Source organism: Ambystoma mexicanum, chromosome 12 (assembly GCF_040938575.1).
Source record: "Ambystoma mexicanum isolate Mex_15411 chromosome 12, UKY_AmexF1_1, whole genome shotgun sequence".
NCBI lineage: Eukaryota > Metazoa > Chordata > Amphibia > Caudata > Ambystomatidae > Ambystoma > Ambystoma mexicanum.
The window spans coordinates 524863765-524887214 of record NC_090936.1 but is presented as its reverse complement, the minus strand read 5'-3'; the positions used below and the strand labels follow the sequence as shown (position 1 = coordinate 524887214).

The following is a 23450-nucleotide window of genomic DNA, read 5'->3' as shown; positions in this document are numbered from 1 at the left end:
GGCACCTGTGTGTGGCCCACAGAGCAGGGTATGGGCTGGTGGCAGCTCCATGCTGAATTTGACAGGTGCTTTGAGTATCCTCAGTTTTGGGATTCCCAGGCCCTGCCATTGGAATCAGTTGATTCCTGAGAGGAAACAAGATGGCCCCTGTGGCCTCTTGCTTTCTATTGCCCGTTACGTTGTTTTCCCAAAGTCCTGGGAAGCCCCGACTCTGTCCCTTCCCCTGACTGGCTGTTGGGTGGCAGTTCCATATATTGTGTTGTTGTGAACCCCAGGCCAGACTGGCTGGAGCCTTCCAAGTGACTGTATGTTGTGGGTACACCCTGTGGGTGGGACGTGGGTGAATGGAGTAGGTGACCAATATGCACTCCTTGTTGTGGATGTCTGGTTTCTGGTGTTTGACACAATTACTGAGACAGCCCTGCCCGAAACTGTCATGAATGCAATGTGTAGTGTTGAATGGCTGGGTACTTGTCCCAATTCACATTCCTTGTTGTGAGTGTCTGAGAGGAGAATGGCCTGAATGCACTGTATGCCCGATGGCTGACTGACTGCTGAATGCCCTTCTGAGTGATTGGTTGCCTGAGTGTGACCCATCAAAAATAATGGGAGATAAACTAGTATATCTGGGGCCTCTTACTGCTAGAATTCGTTCAGAAGCTGAAGTTGATACTTGAAGCTTAATCTCGAAGCCGAGCCTGAAGAAGAAGGTTGAAAACTGTCTCCCTTTGCCGAAGGCCGCCGAGACTGATCCGAGAGAGGACCTGGTTAGGCGGCCTCTTTCCGTGCTGCGAGGGACCATCGAGCACCTCTAACCTTCGCCGAAGCTCCCTGGAAGTCAGACCATCAAAAGGCTGCCGACCGGAAACAGGGACCACAGAGGAGAACGAAGATAAGCACCAGACATTCTGTCCACCGTCATCGACCAGGGTTCGCAAGTCTGCTGTAACCGCTGGAGGCCCGTCGAAGCCGTGTTGCCCAGAAGCGGGGACCGCTTGACACCGTGCCATAGACGACCGGAGCCGAACGCTCCTTTGCCTAAGACTTGATTCACGGACGCGCTCGTCCGCACTGCCGCCCGCCTTATACCGCCGGAGAAGGCCAAGCCGTCGACGCGCCGAGGAGCATTCACCGGTGGGTTTCCCACCACTCAACGACCGTAGAGATGCCGGACGACTCAACGCCCTTGCTGGGTCACAGTTCTTCACAAACTCTTTGCGGTTCTGAACTCTGGACATCGAGGTGCCCCGAACAACTCTTCCTTGCAGGACGTCTTCGACTCGTCATCGACTAGCACCACCAGTACCGAAGCGGTTGCCTCGATGCCGTCGAACTTCCATCGAGGATCCTCGACGCCGAGTTCACTTTCTTCGATGCCCATCGACGATCCGTGGCTCCTGCTTTAAAGCGAGTCACTCAAGAAGGATCCCTCGATGCCTCCTCGAGGAACTCTGCTATTCCAGGTACATTGGGGTGGTAAAAACATTATAGAAGGAAATAAGACTCCTAGAACAATATATGGACTGGACTTGTGATATATCTTTACTTTACAGGTTGCCCAGGTTGGGGGGGGGGGGTCTCCACACAGAACTGTGTTTAACGGTAGAGGCCAGTATTCTGCCAATTGTTCTAACCAACTGCTTTCCACCTATGTCTGTTGTTGGCTACCTTTATTAAGTGATGTGTGACATTAAACCATAGTACAGTTCATGCACTTTAATGAAATCTGACAATAATTGTGGTACCACTTAGAACTGTATATATTTGCCACTATATTTACTGAGCAAAAAATGAGTTATTGTGATTGTGTACATAACCTTGAACTTAATTGTATAAAGACTGTTTTAACTAATACAATGTGTGGACATTCCTTTGTGGGGGCTTGAGGACTACACTGTACTTAAGAGCCAGCCTGCATTACCTCCTGAGAAGCTAGGCCTTCATTGCTCGTCCATTGCTACCAACAATAGAGAATCTTGGCTCGGGTTCTCTGTGCCTCTCCTCCACCATATAGAGAGCAGAAATACAGACCACCCCCCCTCCAGTCTTTACAACAGGTTCCAAAAAGCTGGAAGTAGCAGCTTCCCTGTGGTTGCGGCCAAACAATGGAATTCCCTGCCCCTAGCGCTTACATGATATCCTTCCCTCTAGTGCTTCCACAAAGGCCTCAAAACTTGGCCCTTTTCCCCCGAGATATCTAGTGGAACGGCAATTATACAGCCATTGTCTTAACTATGTACCTGCAATTTACCTGTAACTAACCGTAACTATTATGTCATGTATACAACATATTTTATTGCATCTATAACCTGTAACCGACTGCAACAGGTAACTACTGTAACCACCACTGATAGGTAACCTAGAGCCCAGTTGCCTCCGTGTTAGGTGTGCTCTATGAATGTCAAAATAAATAAAGTTTTCTGTCCTGTGCCCAAATCCTAACCTGAGCCTTACATGCTAAACTCAATGTAAAGTGAAAAGAGAAATGTCTCTCAGTTGGCCATTCACAGCTCTTTTCCAGGGATCCAACATAAGGTTCCAAAGAAAGGTGCTGAAAACAAACCAAGTTTCACAAGTCTCAGGTGTGCAGAGCTTCCCTTCCCCAGAGATTCCCTTCCCCAGAGATTCTTCAGGTTTTGTAAATTCACACTCGAGTGATAGGGTTCCTCCCTTAACATTTTCCAGATTTCTACAATTCACAATCTCAAGTGGTATGACTCTTCCCTTCAGCTTTCCCAGATTACCACAAGGTCAAGAAGCAGCTTCAGTTGATTCCCTGGGCCCAATATGTCCCAATTCCAGTTCCAGGGGGATTGACTCCCTTCCCCTGGATGCCACACACTCCAGAAAATTCACCAAGCATGATAGTGAGCCACAGACTCTCCTCTGTCACTCTCCCATTTAGCTGTCAATGATCAGGATCAACATAATTGGGTTCGAGTCTCAGACCACAATCCTTATGTCTGGTATACTCTCCTGCCAGGGCTTTCCATCAATGAACAAACTGTCCTTTCCCAATGTTAAACAGTCCAATATTTGATATTTGCTTCTCTTATACATTGGGTCCACAATGTATCTCATCTGCCTTAGTTTCTGTCTACCAATGTCTCGGCATCCCAGCTCCACTGTCGGGTTAGATTTATACGATTTTGTTGTAATGGTACGCGATACAAGCCACGAAGCGCCCCGTCATACCAACTTCCCTCTACGGACTCACCAGCTTCACTCGGCAGCTTTGGCGTCCTACGGTTCTCCCAGTGGCTTGCTTCCTTTGACAGGCGTCTCATCGGTTCCCACATCGCCTCAGACTTCAATCAGCAGTTTTGTCCGCTCACAACATTCACACAGCGAACCTCCCGCTTCAGAGCTCCGTCTGACAGTGCCTCCAGGAGCTTCCTCATTCCACGAAGCAGCTTGCTTCAATCGCATCAGCAGTAGTGAGACTCCATCTTTCCCGGCGCTTGGTGCTATTGAATGCCTTGGCACCTATCAAATTCTCCCAACAACTAGAGTGCATCTCTTGCACTCCTGATGTTTTATCTTGACTGGGACGAGTAGGAACGTTTGTTAACTTTGGTCCCCCTCCCGGGTCTCCCACATTCCCGGTTCCTGAGCTCTGCAGAGATAACGTCACCGGGTTGCACAAAAGGCTGGGTCCCTCTGGGTCATCGGTCAGGTTGGTTCTTCGGTTTCTCTGAGTTTTCCCATATGGGCTCTGTCTTGACTGCCTATCATTAGGCGTGATCATGAGTCCTTGATCGTCACCACCCTGCCAGAATGTGAACAAGGGCTTCTGGTCATCAGTCATTGATGTCTGAAACCACATTAAACCCACATCATGCTAGCGCTATGCATGTTTAGATTTAGTTCACAGTGATTCCAGCATGATGAAACAAACATGGTCAGGAAAATACAGTTCGTAACCCACTCAAATGACAGCTTGACTTGTTTTATAAATTACAAGGACAATGAGAAGGGTTTTTAATGCAGTTTAATACAATCTCTCATTCCCCAACAGCTCGTACATTTATTAGACAAGTGCATATGAAAGCAACTAAAATATAACATCCCATCAGTGAAAGTATCAAGTAAGCTAAAAACATGGAGTGCTTAAAAAAACTGAATAATAATAATAATAAGTAATGTTTGTTCAAACGCACTGAAAAACATTTCTCTCCTGCTCTACATTACACGCCTGCTATCACATGCACACTGGGGGATCCATTGTACTCCCTTCTGGAGGAAAAAATAGCATCAAAGTAACCACCTTCCTCTGAGCTGCAGAGGCATCCGTTTCCTTAGCCTATGCGCTCTGGTCAGCTGCCTACTGCTCCCTCGGACTTGGCTGTGGCTCTTCCTCTCCCCAGCCAACAATGCCTCACGCTCGCAAGACTGATGCCCTTGTGGTCTATATATTTGAGCAGGTAGAGAAAAATGGTTACCCATAAAGGTGGAGTATTTTTGATGTCCGCTCTATAAACAGTCATTAGGTAAGGTTTTCCTTGCTCTACCAGAGGTGCAATATATGTAACTTTAAATAATCCCGTTGTGCTGGATGCAGTCTGGGGACGGCCTACTATACCAATTAGGTTGCAATTCCAAATGTTGAGTTTAGTAAATCTTCTGCCTTGGTGGAGTAGCTGACCACAGTAGTTAAAAAATATGGCTCCTACAATGAACTAAAACCGCCTGTGGTCTGAGAAATGTCTTCCAACAGGAATCCTGCCTCTTGCTGCCTTACTATTCAGAAAGCAACATGTAACCCCCCCCCCACTTGTCATTAGCAGGGGTACCATCTTGGGCTTTCCGAACTAAGTGCGCCAGTTAAGCTATCAGTCGCCACTCTGCAGCAGCCCACATGATGGTGGCTGCACTGGTGTGAATACTGTGCAGAGCTAATTCTATCGCAGCGATTAATTGTAATTCAGTTTTATACACCATGTACCCTTGTACACATTTCTATGGTCTATTAATTTTGCTTAACTTGCACTAAGTTGATGAAGACAGCCCGAGAGCATGTCGTCTCTTCCTCCTTTCTTCTTTTGGTTTGCTACGCTCTTTCACCATGAAAGTGGTGTCTGTATAGTTTATGGACCGACTAGTCCACCACCTCTTTTTTCGCGGTCACGTCACCAGTTATTCCATGTTCAAAGTAGAGATGCCTCATGTTCCCACCCGTGTTCCACTTCTCCTCTCTTCTTCGTTGCGAGGCATCCACAGCTGCGCACCGGGCATCTGTTCCGCATCGGACGCTGCATGGCCAACTTTCCTTCTGTGTACCTCAGCAAGCCAGTTTGAAACTTGAGGGAGACAACTCTCTGTAGGTCTCCACCTCCTCTTATTACGATGCTGTGGGACTTCCATAGCACAGCATTGAAGTCCTTCCTTTCTGTTTGACTTATAATCTTTATTTTTCCACTGGTTTCCTCCATCTCAATAGGCACCATTACAGTAGTTGGATGACTATAACAAATTGCAATTGTATTTTCATGTCTTTCTCCAGCAGATGTCTTTGAAGAGGTGTTAGGGATATAAGGCTCAGCGAGTTCCCCACAAGAACGGTAGTCCTTGTCCCCAGGTGGGGGAAGAGGGGAGTTGGAGGGGTTTTGAGTCTCTCCCGGGGAGGTCTGCTTGCCTCTACAGCTAGGGAGGCTATTTCAGAGCGGGCTCACCTCCATAGCCTCACAGAGAAAGGCTCCCCCTGGGGAGAGGCGACAGAATCCAGTGATTCGTCACACACAGAAAGTAAAGGTGGATTACAATCTGGAGTTGCAAACTGCTAGCTAGGCATGAAATGTCACTCAACCCTTCAGTTACCCACATGCATACAACACAATTTCTTACTCGCCAAGAGTCAATTATCACTCGCCAATGGCTAGTGCAGATTTTGTGGCTTAACCAAGGTCAAGGCTGTTGCATTAGTCTTAGAAAAATGTGACCTGGAAGCGATAACTCTAGCTCACTGCATCAGAGCTGTAGTATGCACCTGAGAACGAGGAGCTGGAAAGGACATTATTTTGGTGAGCCTATGCATCTGCTGCAAGAAAGCTTGGAGACAAGATACTTTGTGGTGCAAGAGCGAATGAAAGAGTGCGATAGTAAGATCCATGTAAGAGGGACAGACAAACTGAGCGGTAGGAGGAACAGAGGCACCAAGGGGAACACAGTCTGCTTTTGATTTAAGCAAAGACTTATTGATCATCTAGTCCTAGATTCCTTTGATGTAGCTTGAGAGGCCAGAGTCGGAGGAAGTAGCAGTGAATTTGAATGCAATTTGCAGGTCATCAGCATTGATTTGAAAGGCAGGGTGAAAGGAGAAAGGATGTCGGCAAGCGGTTTCAAGTAGACACTGTTGAACCAGGTGGAGAGTATGGAACCTTGAGGCGCCTCACGCCTGAAACACCGGGGCCTGAGTAGAAAAGGGCCACACGCGCCAAGGACACTGTCAGTAAAACATAAAATAATAATAAAAAATAAAAACATTCAGTTGATTTGATTCCACATCATCAATGCCGAAGGTAGATTTTAAGCTGTTGTCAAGGATAGCATGGTTTACCATAAGAAAGGTTGACAAATCAAAGGGGATAGTGATGGAAAGAGAGCTGGTGTCAAGAACCCTCAGCAGTTCTTCTCTCATAAATAATAGCGTGAATGAAATACCTCTCAAGGTGCAGAAACTAGACTGGTGTTCGTGGAGATTGCAGGTTTTGGTGTACATCGTTAAGAGTGTTGCTCCTTTTTCAACAATCTTATTCAAGAAAAAGTTACTCATAGGGTGGTAGTTAGCATTTATTTTAGGAGTAGCAGTGTGTTGCAGGATTCCTTAAGAGGGGTGGGGATGCATTCAGAGGATTAGGTAAGATTGACATTACAAAAAAATAGCTTTTGATGACAGTGGAAATAGTCGCTACAATGGTTTTAGCCAAACAAGATACTTGCTCAAAAGGCGCTTTCATAGTAGCCAGTTTCATGATGCCAGACTCAGAGACATGCTTGAAGACAAGGGAAGATCAGCCTTGGGTTCTGGGGAGGTAGGTGAAGGCAGATCTAATCAGTTAGCGATTGAGTATGAACTGAAGAACAGCAGCAGGCAATCAAGCAAAGGACTGAGGTGACAGGGGAGGAGTGTTCTTAAAGGTTCGGGTTGTTGGCATGAGAAGCGTGATCGTGCAGGAAGGCGTTTTGTTTAATAGGATCAGAGCATGGTATCATTTCTAATACAGAAGACTTTTTGAACATGGTCTTTGGTTTCCTGCCAATGCAGTTCTAAAATGCAGATTATCTTTTTTTTGTAAAGCCAGTTCAGTGTCAAACAAAAAATGAATTGTGGCCCGAGGTATGCTTTTTATTAATTTATTTTTATTTAACCCAGAATAGGTGCAATGGCATCCAGAGTTGTTACCAGTTTGATGCACAGGGAAGCGAGGAAGGTGTTCGGGTCACTATTAGGCGTAGACAGATTACACAAAGTAGCAGCAAAAGGTCCAGGGTGAACAGTTTCACTGGATAGATATGAATGAAACCCAACTCGGAACAAAGAAAAGACAGGAAGGCCATTGTGAGTTTGGTTATAAGGAAGTGGCAGTCAGACCAAAATAGTGGAGTTATTGCAAGAGGACAATTTGATGCAAGACAAGGAGATGACGGCATCCAAGGTGTGATCACAAGTGTGAAGTACAAGTACGCAATACAGTGTGAGAGAGTCAGAGGAAGCTGACATTATGACTCCTATTGGAAGGACAAGAGAAAGATTGATAATCACCATGCACACCCAGTCTTCATATATGTTTTCTTGTAAGTAAAAGAATGGCTCTAAGGGATTAGTTCAAAAGTATAGTGCTGTTGAAGTGCAGGGGAGAGATGCTCAGCCTTGGTATCTAGGCTGGGGAAGATACATGGAACAATGGTTTCCAGATTAAGGAAGCCCGCGTCCCCTGCACACTATCAACAAAGGCCGTAGCCTATATGGAATTGTATAGGGTACTATTGGTAACCCAATTGCTTTTTACAAGAATTGTTTTACAATTTCAGTAATTTTCTTTGCTTTGCTATGACTGCAAAAGTGTTGTGGAATTTCCCAATTAATACTTGACAATTTCATCTGTTTATCAGAAAAACAGTAATTTATTCAGATTTTTAACAAAAGACATTAAAAAAAATATTTCTAATCTGGCCCAACGCGTTTCAAGTATAAATTTTCCCTTTCATCAGGGGCAATGTGTTCTGAATTCTTTATATCCACACAGAAGCCTTAGATGACTGCCTGTTGAGTCCTACATTACTTGCATAAGTAAGTTCTACCTTCTTATTAGTACCTCTTGCACTGGTAATCCCTACTAAGGTTCTTTTTTTATCATAGAAGCTATCAATAGAGTGTCTACATCCTTAAGCAAGTGTGTGTTACAGCATGAGCTCTAAGCCAAAATCAATTTTTTAACCACAATTGGAACAAAGTCATTTCCCTTATTAAGATAGGTTTGTCTGTTATCTTAATAAGCTCCTAGTGAATGAATCAATGTTTTATACAGTAACATTTGTATGTGCCTCTAAGTACCTTGTTTTTGTTCTAAATGTACATATGAACATTAATATGATTAGATTAATTTAATTTATTTTTTCTCCAGAGTTTAAACTTAATATAAAGAATTCAGAACACATTGCCCCTGATGAAAGGGAAAATTTATACTTGAAACGCGTTGGGCCAGATTAGAAATATTTTTTTTAATGTCTTTTGTTAAAAATCTGAATAAATTACTGTTTTTCTGATAAACAGATGAAATTGTCAAGTATTAATTGGGAAATTCCACAACACTTTTGCAGTCATAGCAAAGCAAAGAAAATTACTGAAATTGTAAAACAATTCTTGTAAAAAGCAATTGGGTTACCAATAGTACCCTATACAATTCCATATAGGCTACGGCCTTTGTTGATAGTGTGCAGGGGACGCGGGCTTCCTTAATCTGGAAACCATTGTTCCATCCTATTGGAAGGACAGTCAAGCCAGTGGTTAAATCTATACGGATAAAATGGAATCCTGAACAAGAAATCAGCATACTCAACTGTGGTGGCAGAGAGAGAAAAAGAGAAAAAGAGAAAAAGAGAAAAAGAGAAAAAGAGAAAAAGAGAAAAAGAGAAAAAGAGAAAAAGAGAAAAAGAGAAAAAGAGAAAAAGAGAAAAAGAGAAAAAGAGAAAAAGAGAAAAAGAGAAAAAGAGAAAAAGAGAAAAAGAGAAAAAGAGAGTCTGTGTGTCTGTGTGTCTGTGTGTCTGTGTGTCTGTGTGTCTGTGTGTCTGTGTGTCTGTGTGTCTGTGTGTCTGTGTGTCTGTGTGTCTGTGTGTCTGTGTGTCTGTGTCAAAAACTAATTTGTTTTGTGGGTTTTTTGGCAGGTAGGGAGGGCGTTTATAAAGCGCCTATGGCAAAAGGCATCTAAGCGCTAGTACCAGAAAGGAAAGGGCAAAGAGTTGAACAAGTTACTTACCCCTGGTAACGTTCTTTCGGCTGGATGTTCCTCCCACGTATTCCTTATCTTTTTCATATTTCCAATATCCAGCTTAGCTGCTTCCGAAAAGAAATTTCAACAGGGGGCATTGTGCATCAATGCCCGTCGACTCGATGTCCCTCGGAGGCCTCCGTCTCAATATCAACGTCACTGAAGGTATATGGCACGCGCAGCGCCAGTTGGCTTCAGTTCCGTTTTTTCGAATGAAGGATTTATCCCATACCGGACGGTTACTCCTCTTGAGAGGGCGCAGACTGTAATCGCAAGGGAAATTCTACTGCGGAGTAGGTTGGCAGGGGCGATAGGGAATATGTGGGAGTAACATCCAGTCGAAAGAAAGTTACCAGGGGTAAGTGAGTTGTTCTTCGACTGGATTGTGTCCTCCCACGTAGTCCTTATCTTTTATCCACTCCCAAAGCAGTTTCTAGTTTTACTGGAGGAGGGAGTCAGAATTTTACATGACAATTTAATAGTTTTCATGGGTTTGTGTGCACGGAATGCAACACTGCTTTACTAAATAGTTTCCTGACCTGAGGAAGAGGCTTCACTATAATGTTTGGTGAACATATGTAATGGCGACCATGTGGCAGCCACACACACTTCTTTTATTGGTACTCCCCTCTGTAATGCAGAGGAAGTTGCCATGCCTCTGGTCAAATGAGCCCATAGGCCTACTGGAGGATTGTTTCCTGCCAGTCTGTAGCATTTTGATATTGCCAATATAATCCATCTGGATAATGTCGGTTTGGTGAAAGCCATTCCCAATTAGTGACCTGAATACCAGACAAATAATTGGTCATCATGTCTTAACTTTTAGGGTCGAGCCCGTGAAGCCTCCCCTCTTCCTTCCGATGGTGAGGAGGGTAAAATGATGGTAAAGTTATCTTCAGAGTGAGACGAAATTCAGAGACAATTTCGGGTAAAAAGGGGGGGGGGCTTTACCTTCAGCACCACCTTATCCTTATAAAACAAATAGAAATAAAATAAATAAAGCCTGAAGCTCACTCACCCTTCGGGCAGATGTAATAGCTACTAAAAGGTTTTCAGGGTTAGTAGCCTCAAAGGACAGGAATGTATCGGCTCGAAAAGGAGCACACCTGAACTTCAACACCAAGTTAAGATCCTAAACCGGGACTTGAAAAGGAATTGGAGGGAAAACATTTGTCAACTCCTTTAGAAATTGGATTATTAGAGGAATTTGAAAGTAAGAAACGTCCTCTGAAGTGCGCTTAAATATAGAACGCGCCGACAGATATCCCTTAATGGTACCAATCTGGAGCCCCAGATTAGCTAGGTGTAATAAAAAGTATAACATCATAGGTGTATTACATGTAAATGGATCAACATTCTTATGTCTACACCAGCTGCAGAATGTATTCCAACGGCAGGGGTACAAAGATTTAGTTGCTGGCCCTCTGGCCGAAAGCAAAATCTCCATTACGTCATCTGGGAGGTCCCAATCCTTCTATCTCAGCCTTTCAGAAACCATGTGTGAAGGCCGAGCGTCCTGATGTCCGGATGGAGAACCCGACCCTTCTCTCGCAAGAGAAGGTCTTCTCTTTGTGGAAGACATATTGGAGGGCAGATGGACATGTCCAGAAGGTCCTGGTACCACATCCTCCTGTCCCAATCCGGAGCAATTAGGATCATGGATTTCCTGAACTTTCTCAACCTCCAGATCACGTGAGGAATAACAGGGACGGGAGGAAACTCATACAGGAGTGGAAAATCCCAGACCACCCAAACACGTCTCCTAGAGCTCTTCTTGGTGGAAATTCCCTTGAGCAGAACAGCTTGCACTTCCGGTTGAAAATGGTTGTGAACAGATCTACCTGAGGAGTTCCCCAAAGGGTGAAGATCTCTTGAAGGACTTCCTGAGCTAGTATCCACTTGTGGGAGACTTTGCTCTGCCTGCTCAGAACGTCTGCCACTGTGTTCTCCAGTCCGGCTAGATAACTGCCGATAGGGAGATTCCTTCTTGTATTGCCCAGTACCAGTGCTGCATTGCTTCTCTGCTCCGTGGTAGTGACCCTACACCATCTCTTCTGCTGAGGTAGTACATGGCCACTGTGTTGTCCGTCATTATTAGGACAGTCCTTCCCCGTACAGATGGCAGAAAGGCCTTCAGCGCTAGTCTGCTTGCCCTCCGCTCCAAAAGGTTGAAGGGTAGTCTGGACTCCGAGGGAGACCAACGACTGGTGATTGTCAGATCGTTGGCATGTGCTCCCCACCCCGTGAGTGAGGCATCCGTCACTACTGTAATCTCTGGTCATGGTTGCCAAAAAGGTTCTCCTTTCAAAACATACTTCTAGCAGGCCCACCACCGAAGGTCCTGTGAGACTCTGCTAGGAATTTGTAGGAGGTCTGACATCCCTCCTGAGAATTGAGACCACTGAGTCCTGAGAGCCCATTGGAGAGATCTCATTCTCAGGTGAGCCTCTGGCACCAGAACAATGCAGGATGCCATGAGGCCGAGCAACCTCAGAAAATCAAAGGCCGGTAGATGCAGGCCATTAGGGAATTTGGTAACCATCTACATGTCTGGAGCCCTCACCTCTGCTGGCGAGGCTTTTCCCAGGGATGCATCCAGGACTGCTACAACAAATTGGAGCCTTTGAGATCGTCGCATGTGAGACTTCCCGAAGTTGAAGAGAAGCCCAATCTGTGCAGGGAGGGACAGGTAGAGCCGAGATGGTCCAGGGCCTGTTTGGGGGAACTGGCCCTGATCAGCCAATTGCCCTTGTATGGGCAGACGTGAATGGTGTGGTTTGGTATTTTTTATTTATATAGCGCCTATACACAGGCAAGTGTTTCAAAGCGCTCAAGGAGGGTGGGGATGAGGAAAAACAGTCGCTCAGAGTCCTTGAAATTCTGACCAATAATTATCTGCACAGGCAGAGCAAAAGCATGAACAGTTATGGGGGCGCAAATAGGCCAGACGACGATTCTGCAATTTTACCAGTGCAATTAAGGTGTGAAGCCAAGGGAGAACAGACAGACCATCTTCAGGCATGGTGCATAAGGATGGTGCAAGTGCTGGGACGCTGGAGAAGGGGGCCAGAGAGGACATACACGGAGTCTGACCCCAGGTTAGGCAGATCGTAACACGGTGGGGGAAACGGCCCCCCCCTCCTACAAACACCAAGGCCACGGCAAGACAGACAACAACGCACCCACTGGGCAACCACGTGTGATATCTGTGCCGCGTAGACACGGCTGCAACATGCCAGATAAGCAAAAGGGTGGCAGGGGGAGGCAGACCGTCATGGAGTCACTCGCCCGCAAAAGTGATGATCAGCTGCCTGAGGCAGCCGAGAAGGACACGCCAGAGCCATACGCCACGCAGGGAGAGATCAGACAGGTGGAAGGCAGTATTCTAGAGGCCGTAGGAGCACTGAAGACGTCGATAGAAGGCAAACTGGATGCAGTGATTGTCGATGTGGGGCTCCTCCGACAGGATACAAGGAACTTGGCAGAGAGGGTGCAATGGTGGAACAACAAGTACAGAACAATACAGCGAACATGACCACCTCCCAATCGCAAATGTCAGAGGCGTTGGAGGGGATCAGCACACTAGAACGCAGGGCCGAAGACGCGGAAGGCAGGGCCAGACGCAACAATGTGCGTATAGTGGGGCTGCCGGAAGGAGAGGAGGGCAGAGACCCCACAAACTATTATAGAGAACCTCCTGATCCAAGAGGTGGGTGCAGGGACCCTGTCCCAGGGTTTCGTAGTGGAGAGGGCACATCAAGCGCTAACTAAGAAACCCCGCCCGGGTGCACCACCGAGACCAATGATCGCAACGATCATGAACTTTAAAGACGCTGAAAAAATCCTGGCGTTCAAGAGAAGGTGGAGACATAACTCGAAATGGAGCTAGGATAACAATTTACGCAGACTACACGGCACTCATGCAAAAACAGAGCTCAGTTCTGGCCGACCAAAGAGCGCCTTCGGGCTGCGGGTGTGAAATTTATGCTGCTATACCCAGTCAAACTTAAAGTCCTGCAAGATGGGAAGAGACAGATCTTTGAGACCACGGCCGAGGCCCAAGAGTGGATGGACCAACGGGGGATCCCACAGCTCAGAGAGGGGAATGGGCATAACAGGAACACACCCCGGCGCGGCAGAGAGTGAGATCAAGTACGGCATGCATGCCCTAGGAGCCCGAACAAAACCGGGTGAGGCAGAACCCGAGAAACACTGCTGCAAGACATCAAAACGCCATGCTGAAACGTGACAGAGGACAATCAACAGCCTAAAAGCTTAAAGGCCTAAACTAGAGACTTGAAATGGGAGCACAAGATTTTGAGAGTGGAACTGCCAAGACCCACAGTAGGAACCCCAAGTAGAGACAATGTTTGCAATGTCAGTTTTGAGACACTACGCCGCAACAAGTACGCCAGAGGAGAGGACGGCGGTACTTGGAGTGCGGAGGGGCCCGAGCAGGGGGAGGGAGGCTGGGCATTTGTTGTGGTTTTCAATTGAAGCAGTTCAAAAGGTTGGGGTTACGTTTGCAGGGTGAAGGCACGGGAGGAAGTGGACATAACAGTTGGCGAAAACAAGGCAAAGGCACGAAAGAGAAGCACAGGTGGCAGTACCCAGGCGCAAGGATCCGGTGGAGCACACCGGAAACAGTCAACGAATCGCAGCCAACAACCGCGAGATCAACTTGGGAAGGAGGACAAACCAACCATTTAAAGCACAGCAAGCAGGGGACGGGATATCAATCCGCAAAAGTGGCATGCCAGGAGACCATAACAGAGTGCAGGCCCATGGGAAAGAGCAGGCCGCTAGCGCTAACCTCCACAAAGGCCGGGATGACCTGAGGACCGTCACGTGGAACGTTAGAGGGCTAAACGCATGTGTCAAGAGAGTAAGAATCTACACCTGGTAAAACAAAGCGAGAAACCATATTGCAATGCTGCAAGAGACACACCTGACGGTCGATAAACAAGCCAAGGTGGCCAAAAAATGGGGAGGTCAGATGTATAGTTCAACATACTCCAACTACGCAAGGGGGGTGACGACCTGGATTGCTCCTGGCATCCCATTCCAACTCATCAATCAAGAAAAGGACGCCGAGGGTAGGGTCCTAATTGTCTATGGAATGTTGGAGAACCGGGAGGTGTGCCTGGTGAACACCTACGCCCCAAATCACGACACGACAGCTTTCTTCAGGTCGCTCCCGCCCCGGTTGGCCCCGTACAGGAATGCCACGATAATCTGGGCTGGAGATCATAATTGCACATTGGACCCCCGACTGGACAGGTCAGATGACAAGCATAAAAGAGCAGCACCACCAGCACGGGTGCTACGGCAGATGCTGGACCAGCTCGAGCTTGAGGACATCTGGAGAAAGGTAAATGGGGGAGAGAGGGGATACATGCATTACAGTGCTCCACACGGGACTTTCACACGGATAGATTACCTTTTTACGGGCATGGAAACATTGGGGGAATTCACTGAGGCACATATACACGCACAAACCCTATCTGATCACGCCCCCTTGAGAGTTACATGGGCACATACACACAGGGGAGCCTCCATACCCACATGGAGGTTCAGAGCAGAAGCACTACTGGATGGGGAATTCCAGGAGCACATCCAAAGCACAATAGATGACTACTTTGAGCATAACTCGGGTAGCATGGACAGCACGGGGACGGTCTGGGAGGCCATTAAGGTGGTGGTCAGGGGCGCAGCAATGGGGAAGATGGGAGGACTCAGGCGGGAAACCCTAGCGCAACTAGACGAGTTGGAAAGGAAAATCGAGAAGGCTGAGAAACGGGCATGGGGAGAAAGGGGGCGAACAGGGCAATCTCACCACTCTGCGTCAACAATGTGCAGCGACCTGGGAAAGACTAGGGCGCCTGGACTATGGGAGGTATATACAGAAGCTGCATGCATAGGGGGATAAGCCTAGCAGACTCTTGGCCTGGCTAACTAAACAGGAGACCAAGCGAGAACCGATTAATGCAATCCAGAATAGCCAGGGGGAGGTGATGAGGTCCCAGGAGGGTATAAATTAGGTTCTCGCAATTCTACGAAAAATTATACACTAGAATCCAGGAAGCAGAGGAGGGGGACCTGGAGGACGCCTTCGCGGAAATTAGGCTCCCACAATTAACAGAGGAGCAGGCCCAGATGCTGGACGCTCCTCTTACCGTAGAGGAACTGGCGGAAGTAATCACCCAACTACCGACAGGGAGGTCCCCGGGGCCTGAGGGGTTACCGGGGGAATGCTATAAAAAATACAGAGACAGTTTAGCCCCGAGACTGCTGGAAACATTGGAGGAGGCATACGAGACGGGAAGGCTCCCTAACAGCATGTCGGAATACATTATAGTCCCGATCCTTAAACCAGGTAAACCACCACTCGAGTGTGGGTCATATAGACCGATCTCCCTGATAAATCAGGGCTCCAAGATCCTGACAGCGGCGCAAGCTAACCGCCTTAAAAGTGTGATACCCACCCTGGTCCACACAGACCAGAAAGTGTACGTACCGGAACAAAATACGTCATGGAACCTTCGAAGACTCCATTACGTTATTGATAGGATGAACCAGGAGGAGGGGGAGTGCACTGTAGCCTCTCTAGATGAGATTAAAGCTTTTGATTTGGTGGGTTGGGAATGGCTCCTGGGAGCGCTCGCCCATTTTGGGATAGGACATGGGTTTCTACGTTGGGTAAAGCTGCTCTATAAAGATCCGAGAGCAAGGGTCAAGACAGGTAGACATGTTCCAGGGAATGGGGCATAGAGCGAGGTACAAAGCAGGGGTGCCCCCTGTCCCCAATGCTATATATTTTGGCCCTGGAGCCATTCGCGGCCTTCCTAAAAATGGACTACAAAGACGTGGGCATAGTGATAGACGGAGAAATGCATCAGATATCAATATACGTGGACGATATATTGCTCTACGTACAAGATCCACGCATCCATCTGCGAGATCTGCTAAAGGCACTGAGTGCGTTCGGCAGGTTATCAGGTATTGTGGTCAACAGAGAAAAATCCTCATTGTTCCCCTTGGCTGGCCTGCGCACAGTGCCAGCGGACCAACTGCCGAGCCTGGGCCTCACATGGACCCCGACCACCTTCAGATACCTGGGAGTGGACATTTATCATGTCACTACGAAAACACATGCAGGCAACACGCAGACAGCCCTGGACAAAATTGTGAAAGCCATGCAATTCTGGCAGACCCTACCACTGGGAATGATAGGCCGAGCGGCCTTATTAAAGATTACGTTCCTGCCCAGGCTCCTATATTATTTTACAAACATCCCTTACAACATACCAAGGGCTTTTTTTAAACACCTACACACCATGGCGAGAACCTTCCTGTGAGGAGGGGGGAGAAACAGGGTAGCACTAAGCACACTACAAAGGGGCTATGAGTGGGGGGGGGGCATTAGGCTCCCGGATTTTGAGTACTACTATCTAGCGGCACAGCTTCAATTTGTGGTGCGATGGCTGGGGGAAGAGACCTCCATAGACGCAATACTTTTCCGGCCGGCACTCCAGCAATACTACGAGAGAACTTCTATGGTTAAACGCCGCTCAAGCCAAAGGCCTCCCCAACAAGGCCCAAATAGGCCGAACGTTGTGGAAAAGAGCCTGGAAGACACAAGGGAAAGGAGTAGCCCAGATAGGGGACCTGTGGCAAGAAGGACAATGGGTCGAATTCCAGTCCCTGGTAGAGGAACAGGATGTACACAAAGGCCAATTCATCCTGCATAATAGTCTGGTACAAGCAATAAAGAAAAGATGGGCCACCATGCCAGAGACAGAGGACACTGAAGGTGCGTTAGACGCATGGTACGACGTTTCTGAAGGAGGACACACCGTGTCCAGACTCTATGAGCAACTACTAGGAACCACCAACAAAAAGACATTGAATGTGTGAGCAAAATGGGAGGAGCTTCAACAACCCTTCAAAGATGAGGAGTGGAACAGGACCCTCCAGTACACGAAGAAGGTCTCCAGGAACGCTAGGTTCAGGCAGATGCAAAACTATATAGTGCACAAAGCATATTTAACCCCCAAGAGAATGCCGAAGATGGGGCATGGACAGAGCCGGTGCTGCCCGCGCTGCAGCGAAGAACAAGCCGACATGGTGCACATGTTCTGGTCGTGTCCCAAAATAATAGACTTCTGGAACATGGTTAAGGAAAGGGCGAAGACAGCAGGAATTCACATGCCGGCTTGGTCGCCGGCGTCTTACATATTGGGCCTGTTCCCGAGGGGAGACCGGCAGATGTCGCATGTGGCAAAGATGAAAGATCTGATGACAATATTGGCGAAGCGCCGCATAGCTATGGCCTGGAACACGAGCGAAGGCCCTTCGAAGGAGGGCTGGTGGGCAGACCTGCAAAAATGGGCAATAGCAGAGGCAGCAGTCTGGACGAGGGCCACATAGAGGGGAGAAGGCAACAGCGGAGCTAGAATATTGGCGTGGAATACCTTGGTGCAAAGCCTGTTCCGAAACAGACGGAGACAACATGAGCGACCCAGGAGGCCCAGAAAATGAAGAAGCTGACTCGCTCGCGCCCGGGGCGATATATAGACCAGAGAAGAGCACACAACCGGAAAGGAGAATGCCCGGCCTTGGCCTGTGCAGACAATACAGCTGTCACTCGGAAGTGCCAGTGTACATACCCATGGACAAGGAGAAGACACTCCCAGGGAAGGGAGGGGGGAAACTGGGAGGACTGTTTCTCCACCATAAAAACTTGACAACTGTTGAAGACCGGTCCGAGGAGGTGATGGACCATGGACATAATGCTGCTGCCTTCAGGGGAGGGAGGTGTGGGGGGGGGGGATGGGGACGGAGTTGGGTAATGCATTCTTCTTTTTCTCTTTGTTGTAAAATCAATTAAAAAAAAAAGAAAAAAAAAAAGGATGGTGCAAGTGTACACGGTCATAGGGGGATGACGGGTACAAGTGCACCCAGTCGGTGGAGACGGGGGCAAGTGCAGAGCGAGACTCTGCGGTACACCAGGTGGCCAGTCGACAAGCTGTAAGGAAGAGAAGCAATGGAGGGAGCGAGAGCAGGGAGCTAGGTTTTGCAGGGTAAAGTGAGAGCGAAGGAAGAGGAGAAGAGGAAGGTCTTGAGGAGTTTCCGTAACTTGAGAAGATCAGGCTCAAGACGGAGGGCGGCAGGGAGGCTATTCCAGAGGGAGGCACCTGCGGAGGATAAGAATCTCCCTCCAAATCTCTCTCTGCTTGGAGAATCGGCTCAATCTCAGAAGTTTGGAGGTAGATGAGCGGAGGGCTCGTGATGGACAGTATTTAGGTAGGCAGCCTTGCAGGTAAGTAGGTCCCAGGTTCCAGAAAGCCTTGTGGATAATGCAGAGGGTCTTGAACTTGATCCTTGCAACCATGGGCAGCCAGTGAAGGGATTTCCGAGATGGAGAGATGCGTCCCTGGGCTTGAGGCCAAGGATAAGTCTTGCTGTTCTGGATAAGTTGCAGAGGGCGCAGGGCTGAAGGGAGGTTATGATATGATCAGTTATTTATAACGTGCTTAATAACAAGAGGTTTCTAAGCGCGGACCTGGGGATCGAACGTGTAGTTCTCTGTGACGTCTTGCTTCCAATGAGAGCATTTTGCCCCCGAGCTATACTCCTGAGTAAGAGGCTGTTGCAATTGTCAAGCATAGAGAGAACCAGGGATCCGGAGACAGTGAGCTGCTGGGGGAAAGTGAGACAGGTTAGAGTACCTCTGAGCAGATGTAGCAGATAGTTGGACTTTTTAGAGATGTCTGAAATGCAAGTGGCGAAGGAGAGAGTGGAATCAAAAATTACAGCCAGGTTTCTTGCCACACAGGTGGGTGCAGGCGCAGGGCCAAGGGAGGCCGGCCAGAGTGAAAGTGGGAAAGCGGATGTATTGGGTTCCAATGCTAACGATTTTAGTCTTACTGGCATTAAGGCAGAGGTTGTTTTTAGCACACCAGGACTGAACAGCAGACAGTCAGATATGAGCGAGGAGGAGGAGGTGGCGGCTGAGGGTAGCCTGAAGGAAAGCGATGTGTCATCTGCGTAACACTGGAAGTTAGAGGTGAAAGTGGAAATTACACGTGCCAGGGCAGCCATATAGACGTTGAAGAACCAGGAGGATAGGTTAGATCCCTGGGGAACACCACAGGTTGAGAGCGCTATAGTTAAGAGAAAGGCTTCGAGTTCCACCTGGAATGGGCAGTCGGAGAGAAAGGAGGTTAACCATGCCAGAGACTGACCTGCAATTCCCAGGGTGTCACATGCAATCATAATGTTGTGATTAATCGTGTCAAAGCTGAGGAGAGGTCAAGGAGAAGGAGTTTTAGTGTCAAGATTTGAGAGCAAGTCTTCACAGGTGTTCAGAAGAGCAATTTCCGTGCCTCTGGATGCTCTAAAGCCAGACTGATGGTCATGAAAGCAACCAATAGATTCAGTGTGGAGGGTCAGCTGAGAGATCGCCAACTTCTGCAGGAGTTTGCCCAGGAAAGGAGTGATGGAAATAGGGCGGTAGTTTGCCGGAGTGGAGGGGTCGGCATAAGGTTTTTTGAGCAGAGGGTGCACAAGGAAGTGCTTAAGGGCATTTGGTAAAAGACAGTGGAAAAGGAGAGATTGCAGAGATCAGCCGAGGAAGGCGTGAGGAAGTCAATATTGTCTTTAATGGTTTTTGAGAGGCAGGGGTCCACCTGTTTGGATGAGGCCTTCATAGATCAGACTTGTCTGGTGACCTCATCAGGTGTGACGGGTGAGAGAGAGGAGAGGTTAAATGGAGGGGGGCCCAAGGGAGGCTCTGTGGTTAGTATATGCTGTGGAAAAAATGTCTTGGGTTTTTACAGTGAAGTATGCAGCCAGGGCCAAGCAAAGGTCCTGGGTGGGTGTGACAGAAGGAGAGGCTGCTGCAGGATTGGCCAGTTCCTTGCAGACTTTGAAAAGCTTGGCCGTGTTTGAAGCAGCTGAGATGCAGGCTTGAATTCCCCCTCTCCCAAGACTCGCTGCCACAACTGCCATCAACTTGGTGAAAGCCCCTCGGGGCAGAGGTCAGCCCAAATGGCAGAATCCAAAACGGATAATGAGAACCACCAACAGCGAACCTCAGGTACTGTCTGTGCTTGTGATGGATCGGCACATGAAACTAAGCATCCTCAAGGCCCAAACCAATCCTGAAGGATCCGAGTAAACATCTTGAACGTGTCCTTCCCGAGGACCTTGCCCAAGATGGGTCTCAATCCTCTGTCCTTTTTTGGAATTAGAAAGTATAGGGAGGATCAACCCTCGTTCCACTCCGCTACAGGTACTGGTTCTATAGAAGCTTTCTCTAGCAGGGCTAGTCTCTCCTGCATAAGGAGCGGATCTGGAACTTTGTAAGAGCTGTTCCCAGGTGAATGACTCAGGTTTTTTTTTTAGAAAGGGAAGGCAGTAACCCTGGTCAACTGTTTCCAATGGCCATGCATCTGAAGTAATAGCTTGCTATTCTGTCAGATGCTGTGATAATCGGTCTCCCACTGCAGTCTTGTGAACTAAGTCCTCAAAGAGGTTTTGGGGCAGCTGACGCAGTGGCTGATGGTAAAGTAGCCACTGCTGCTTTGGTCTTAGTACCTCTTCCCCATCCACCACGGGGGAATCTTCTTTGGCCTCTTTGAACAGGTTGTCCTCTGCCCCTTCCAAATGTGGAGCAGTGACGAAAGGACCTACCCCCTTCACGGCGTACTTGTGGGGCAATTCAGAGGATGTCTGATCGCAGCACCAAGTTATTTGGCTGCTGCCTTTGAAGTTTGCAGTTTCTCCAAACTCTCATCAGCCTTGTTTCTGAATAAATGAGTACTGTCAAAGGGCATGTTGAGCAATATGGATTTTACATCTGGAGCAAATCCCAACTTTCTCAACCAGGCAAACCTGCGCATAACTACTAGCCACCATTGCTCTGCTGATATGGTCAGCAGAGTCGAGACCAGTCTGGAGGGATTCGCACATCGCATCTTTCCCATCCATGACTGTTTAAAAACCTTTCAAAAAAGGTAGCATGCGCTCCTCTCCAGAAAGAACATGGCATGATAACCTGTTCTGTGGTTTTTTTCCCACTTTGAGATGAGCATTTGCAGCACATGCTTTTTGCTCACTGTACCTTTCACAGATGGAGAGGAGCGCCTGCTACCCTTTTTTGAAATATTTGCAAGGAACTTGGCGTTGGTCACCCCGAGTTACCTGGGGGAACCCAGACGTGGACTCCCTGCTCACTGTGTTCAGAGAGGGACAACTCCACCTCACTGATGAAGGCCCAACAAGGCTGAAACATGTGTATGGGGTTGCTGTTGGTACTCTTGTTCAGATGGGAATTGTCATAGCATTTTGGTGCTGGACTGCCCATGTGGGCGGGACAAAGACGGATATGCAAATGGATATTTCCCATCTGTGAAAGGTAAAGTGAGCAAAAGCGTGTGTTGCAAACACTCATCTCAAAGTGGGAAAAAAACCCACAGAACAGGTTAACATGCCATGTTCTTTCTGGAGAGGAGCGCCTACTACCCTTTTTTGAAATGTTTAAAAACCGGTCTTGTTCTTCCCCTTCGGCGATATGGTCAGCCGCCATGGATATACACTCCCAAAGGGTGAGAGTTAATCTTGCCAACTTACACGTGGCATTAGCCGATTTCAGGGCCAAACGCCCAGCCGGAAAAACGTTTTTGGCTAGGGCGTCGAAACGCTTATCTTTATCGGGAGGGATTGTAGGATAGGCATTTTGTCTTTTGGCTGAGGTGGCAGCTTCAACCACAAGGCTCTCTGGCGTAGGATGTTTTGATAAATAATATGGATCACTGCTTGATACCCTGTATTTTGAAGTCAATTTTTTATTGACAGCCGGATTGAGTTCAGGCGCCTCCCAATTGGTAGCTAAATGCCTTTGCAAAGCTCCATGGAATGGCACAATTGGGTCTTCTTGAGGTCCCCTATCCAAAATGTCGGTCAAATCAGCTTGTCCAAAGACTTGAGGTGGTCTAGCCCAACCTATATATTCCACTACTCTTGACATTAACTGTCTGTAGGAAACCTCTGCATGATCACCTGGATCCGACCTGCCAAACTCTACCTCAGGTGAGGGGTCTAAACCACTGGCATCATGCAGGCACTCTTGTAGATTCTTTATTCTAGATTCTTCAGAAATGAATGCTTCAAGAACTGATGACTTACCATATTGGAGGCCAAAAGGCCTAGAATGATTTGAAGATGGCTCTGCATCCTCATAAATAGAGGAACATGACTTGAAATATTCAGCCCTAGGCAAAGGGGTACATGTCTTCTCCATAGTACTCGATTTAGTCATAACATTTGTCGACAAAGGAGCCAAAATCGTTGAAACTGTTGACAGCTTCGATGGCTACGGTGACTGCTTCGACATCTGTGGCGTCGACGAGCTCGATAAGTCGATGGCTTTTCATAATTTTTTGGCGCCGATGACGCAACTTTCGACCCTGATGGCGTCGATGTAGAGAATCTGTGCCGATGATGTCGACGACTCAGTCCTCGAAGGGACTTTTCCTTGACTCGAGGGATCCCTAGAACGCTCTCGAGGAGTTTTGCATGCCAGGCATGAAGGCGCACGACTTTTATGCTTTTCAGGTCTTTCAACCGGAGCATGGCTTCTGGGTGTACTCGAGGGGGTCAAGGCCACGTTCTCGAACTCCAACATTTTTAAACCTAAACTCTTCCCACTGGGCCAGTGAGGCAGATTTAGTCAGGCATACGACCCGTTCCAGAGAGGAACTCGAAGACGTGGAAAAGGCAACCTATGGCCCTGTTTCTTTCCATGTCTAGACGATGAGTGGTGGGAACCACTTTGGGATTGTTTAATTTTCTTACGGCGAGGAGAAACAGAGTCGAAGAGAATTTATGGTTCTTAGATGCCACAAGCTTCCCTTTGCGTGCTCTCAGGGCTTTCAACGTCATGGACAGGCAGTCCGA

At 47.8% G+C, this 23450-nt stretch overlaps 1 protein-coding gene across 1 annotated transcript in view; it reads right to left on the bottom strand.

Moving 5' to 3' along the window:
* OSBP (oxysterol binding protein) overlaps positions 1-23450 on the bottom strand; it is a 1428945-nt gene that overhangs the window by 1310537 nt on the left and 94958 nt on the right. The gene's annotated exons all lie outside the window — the stretch shown is intronic.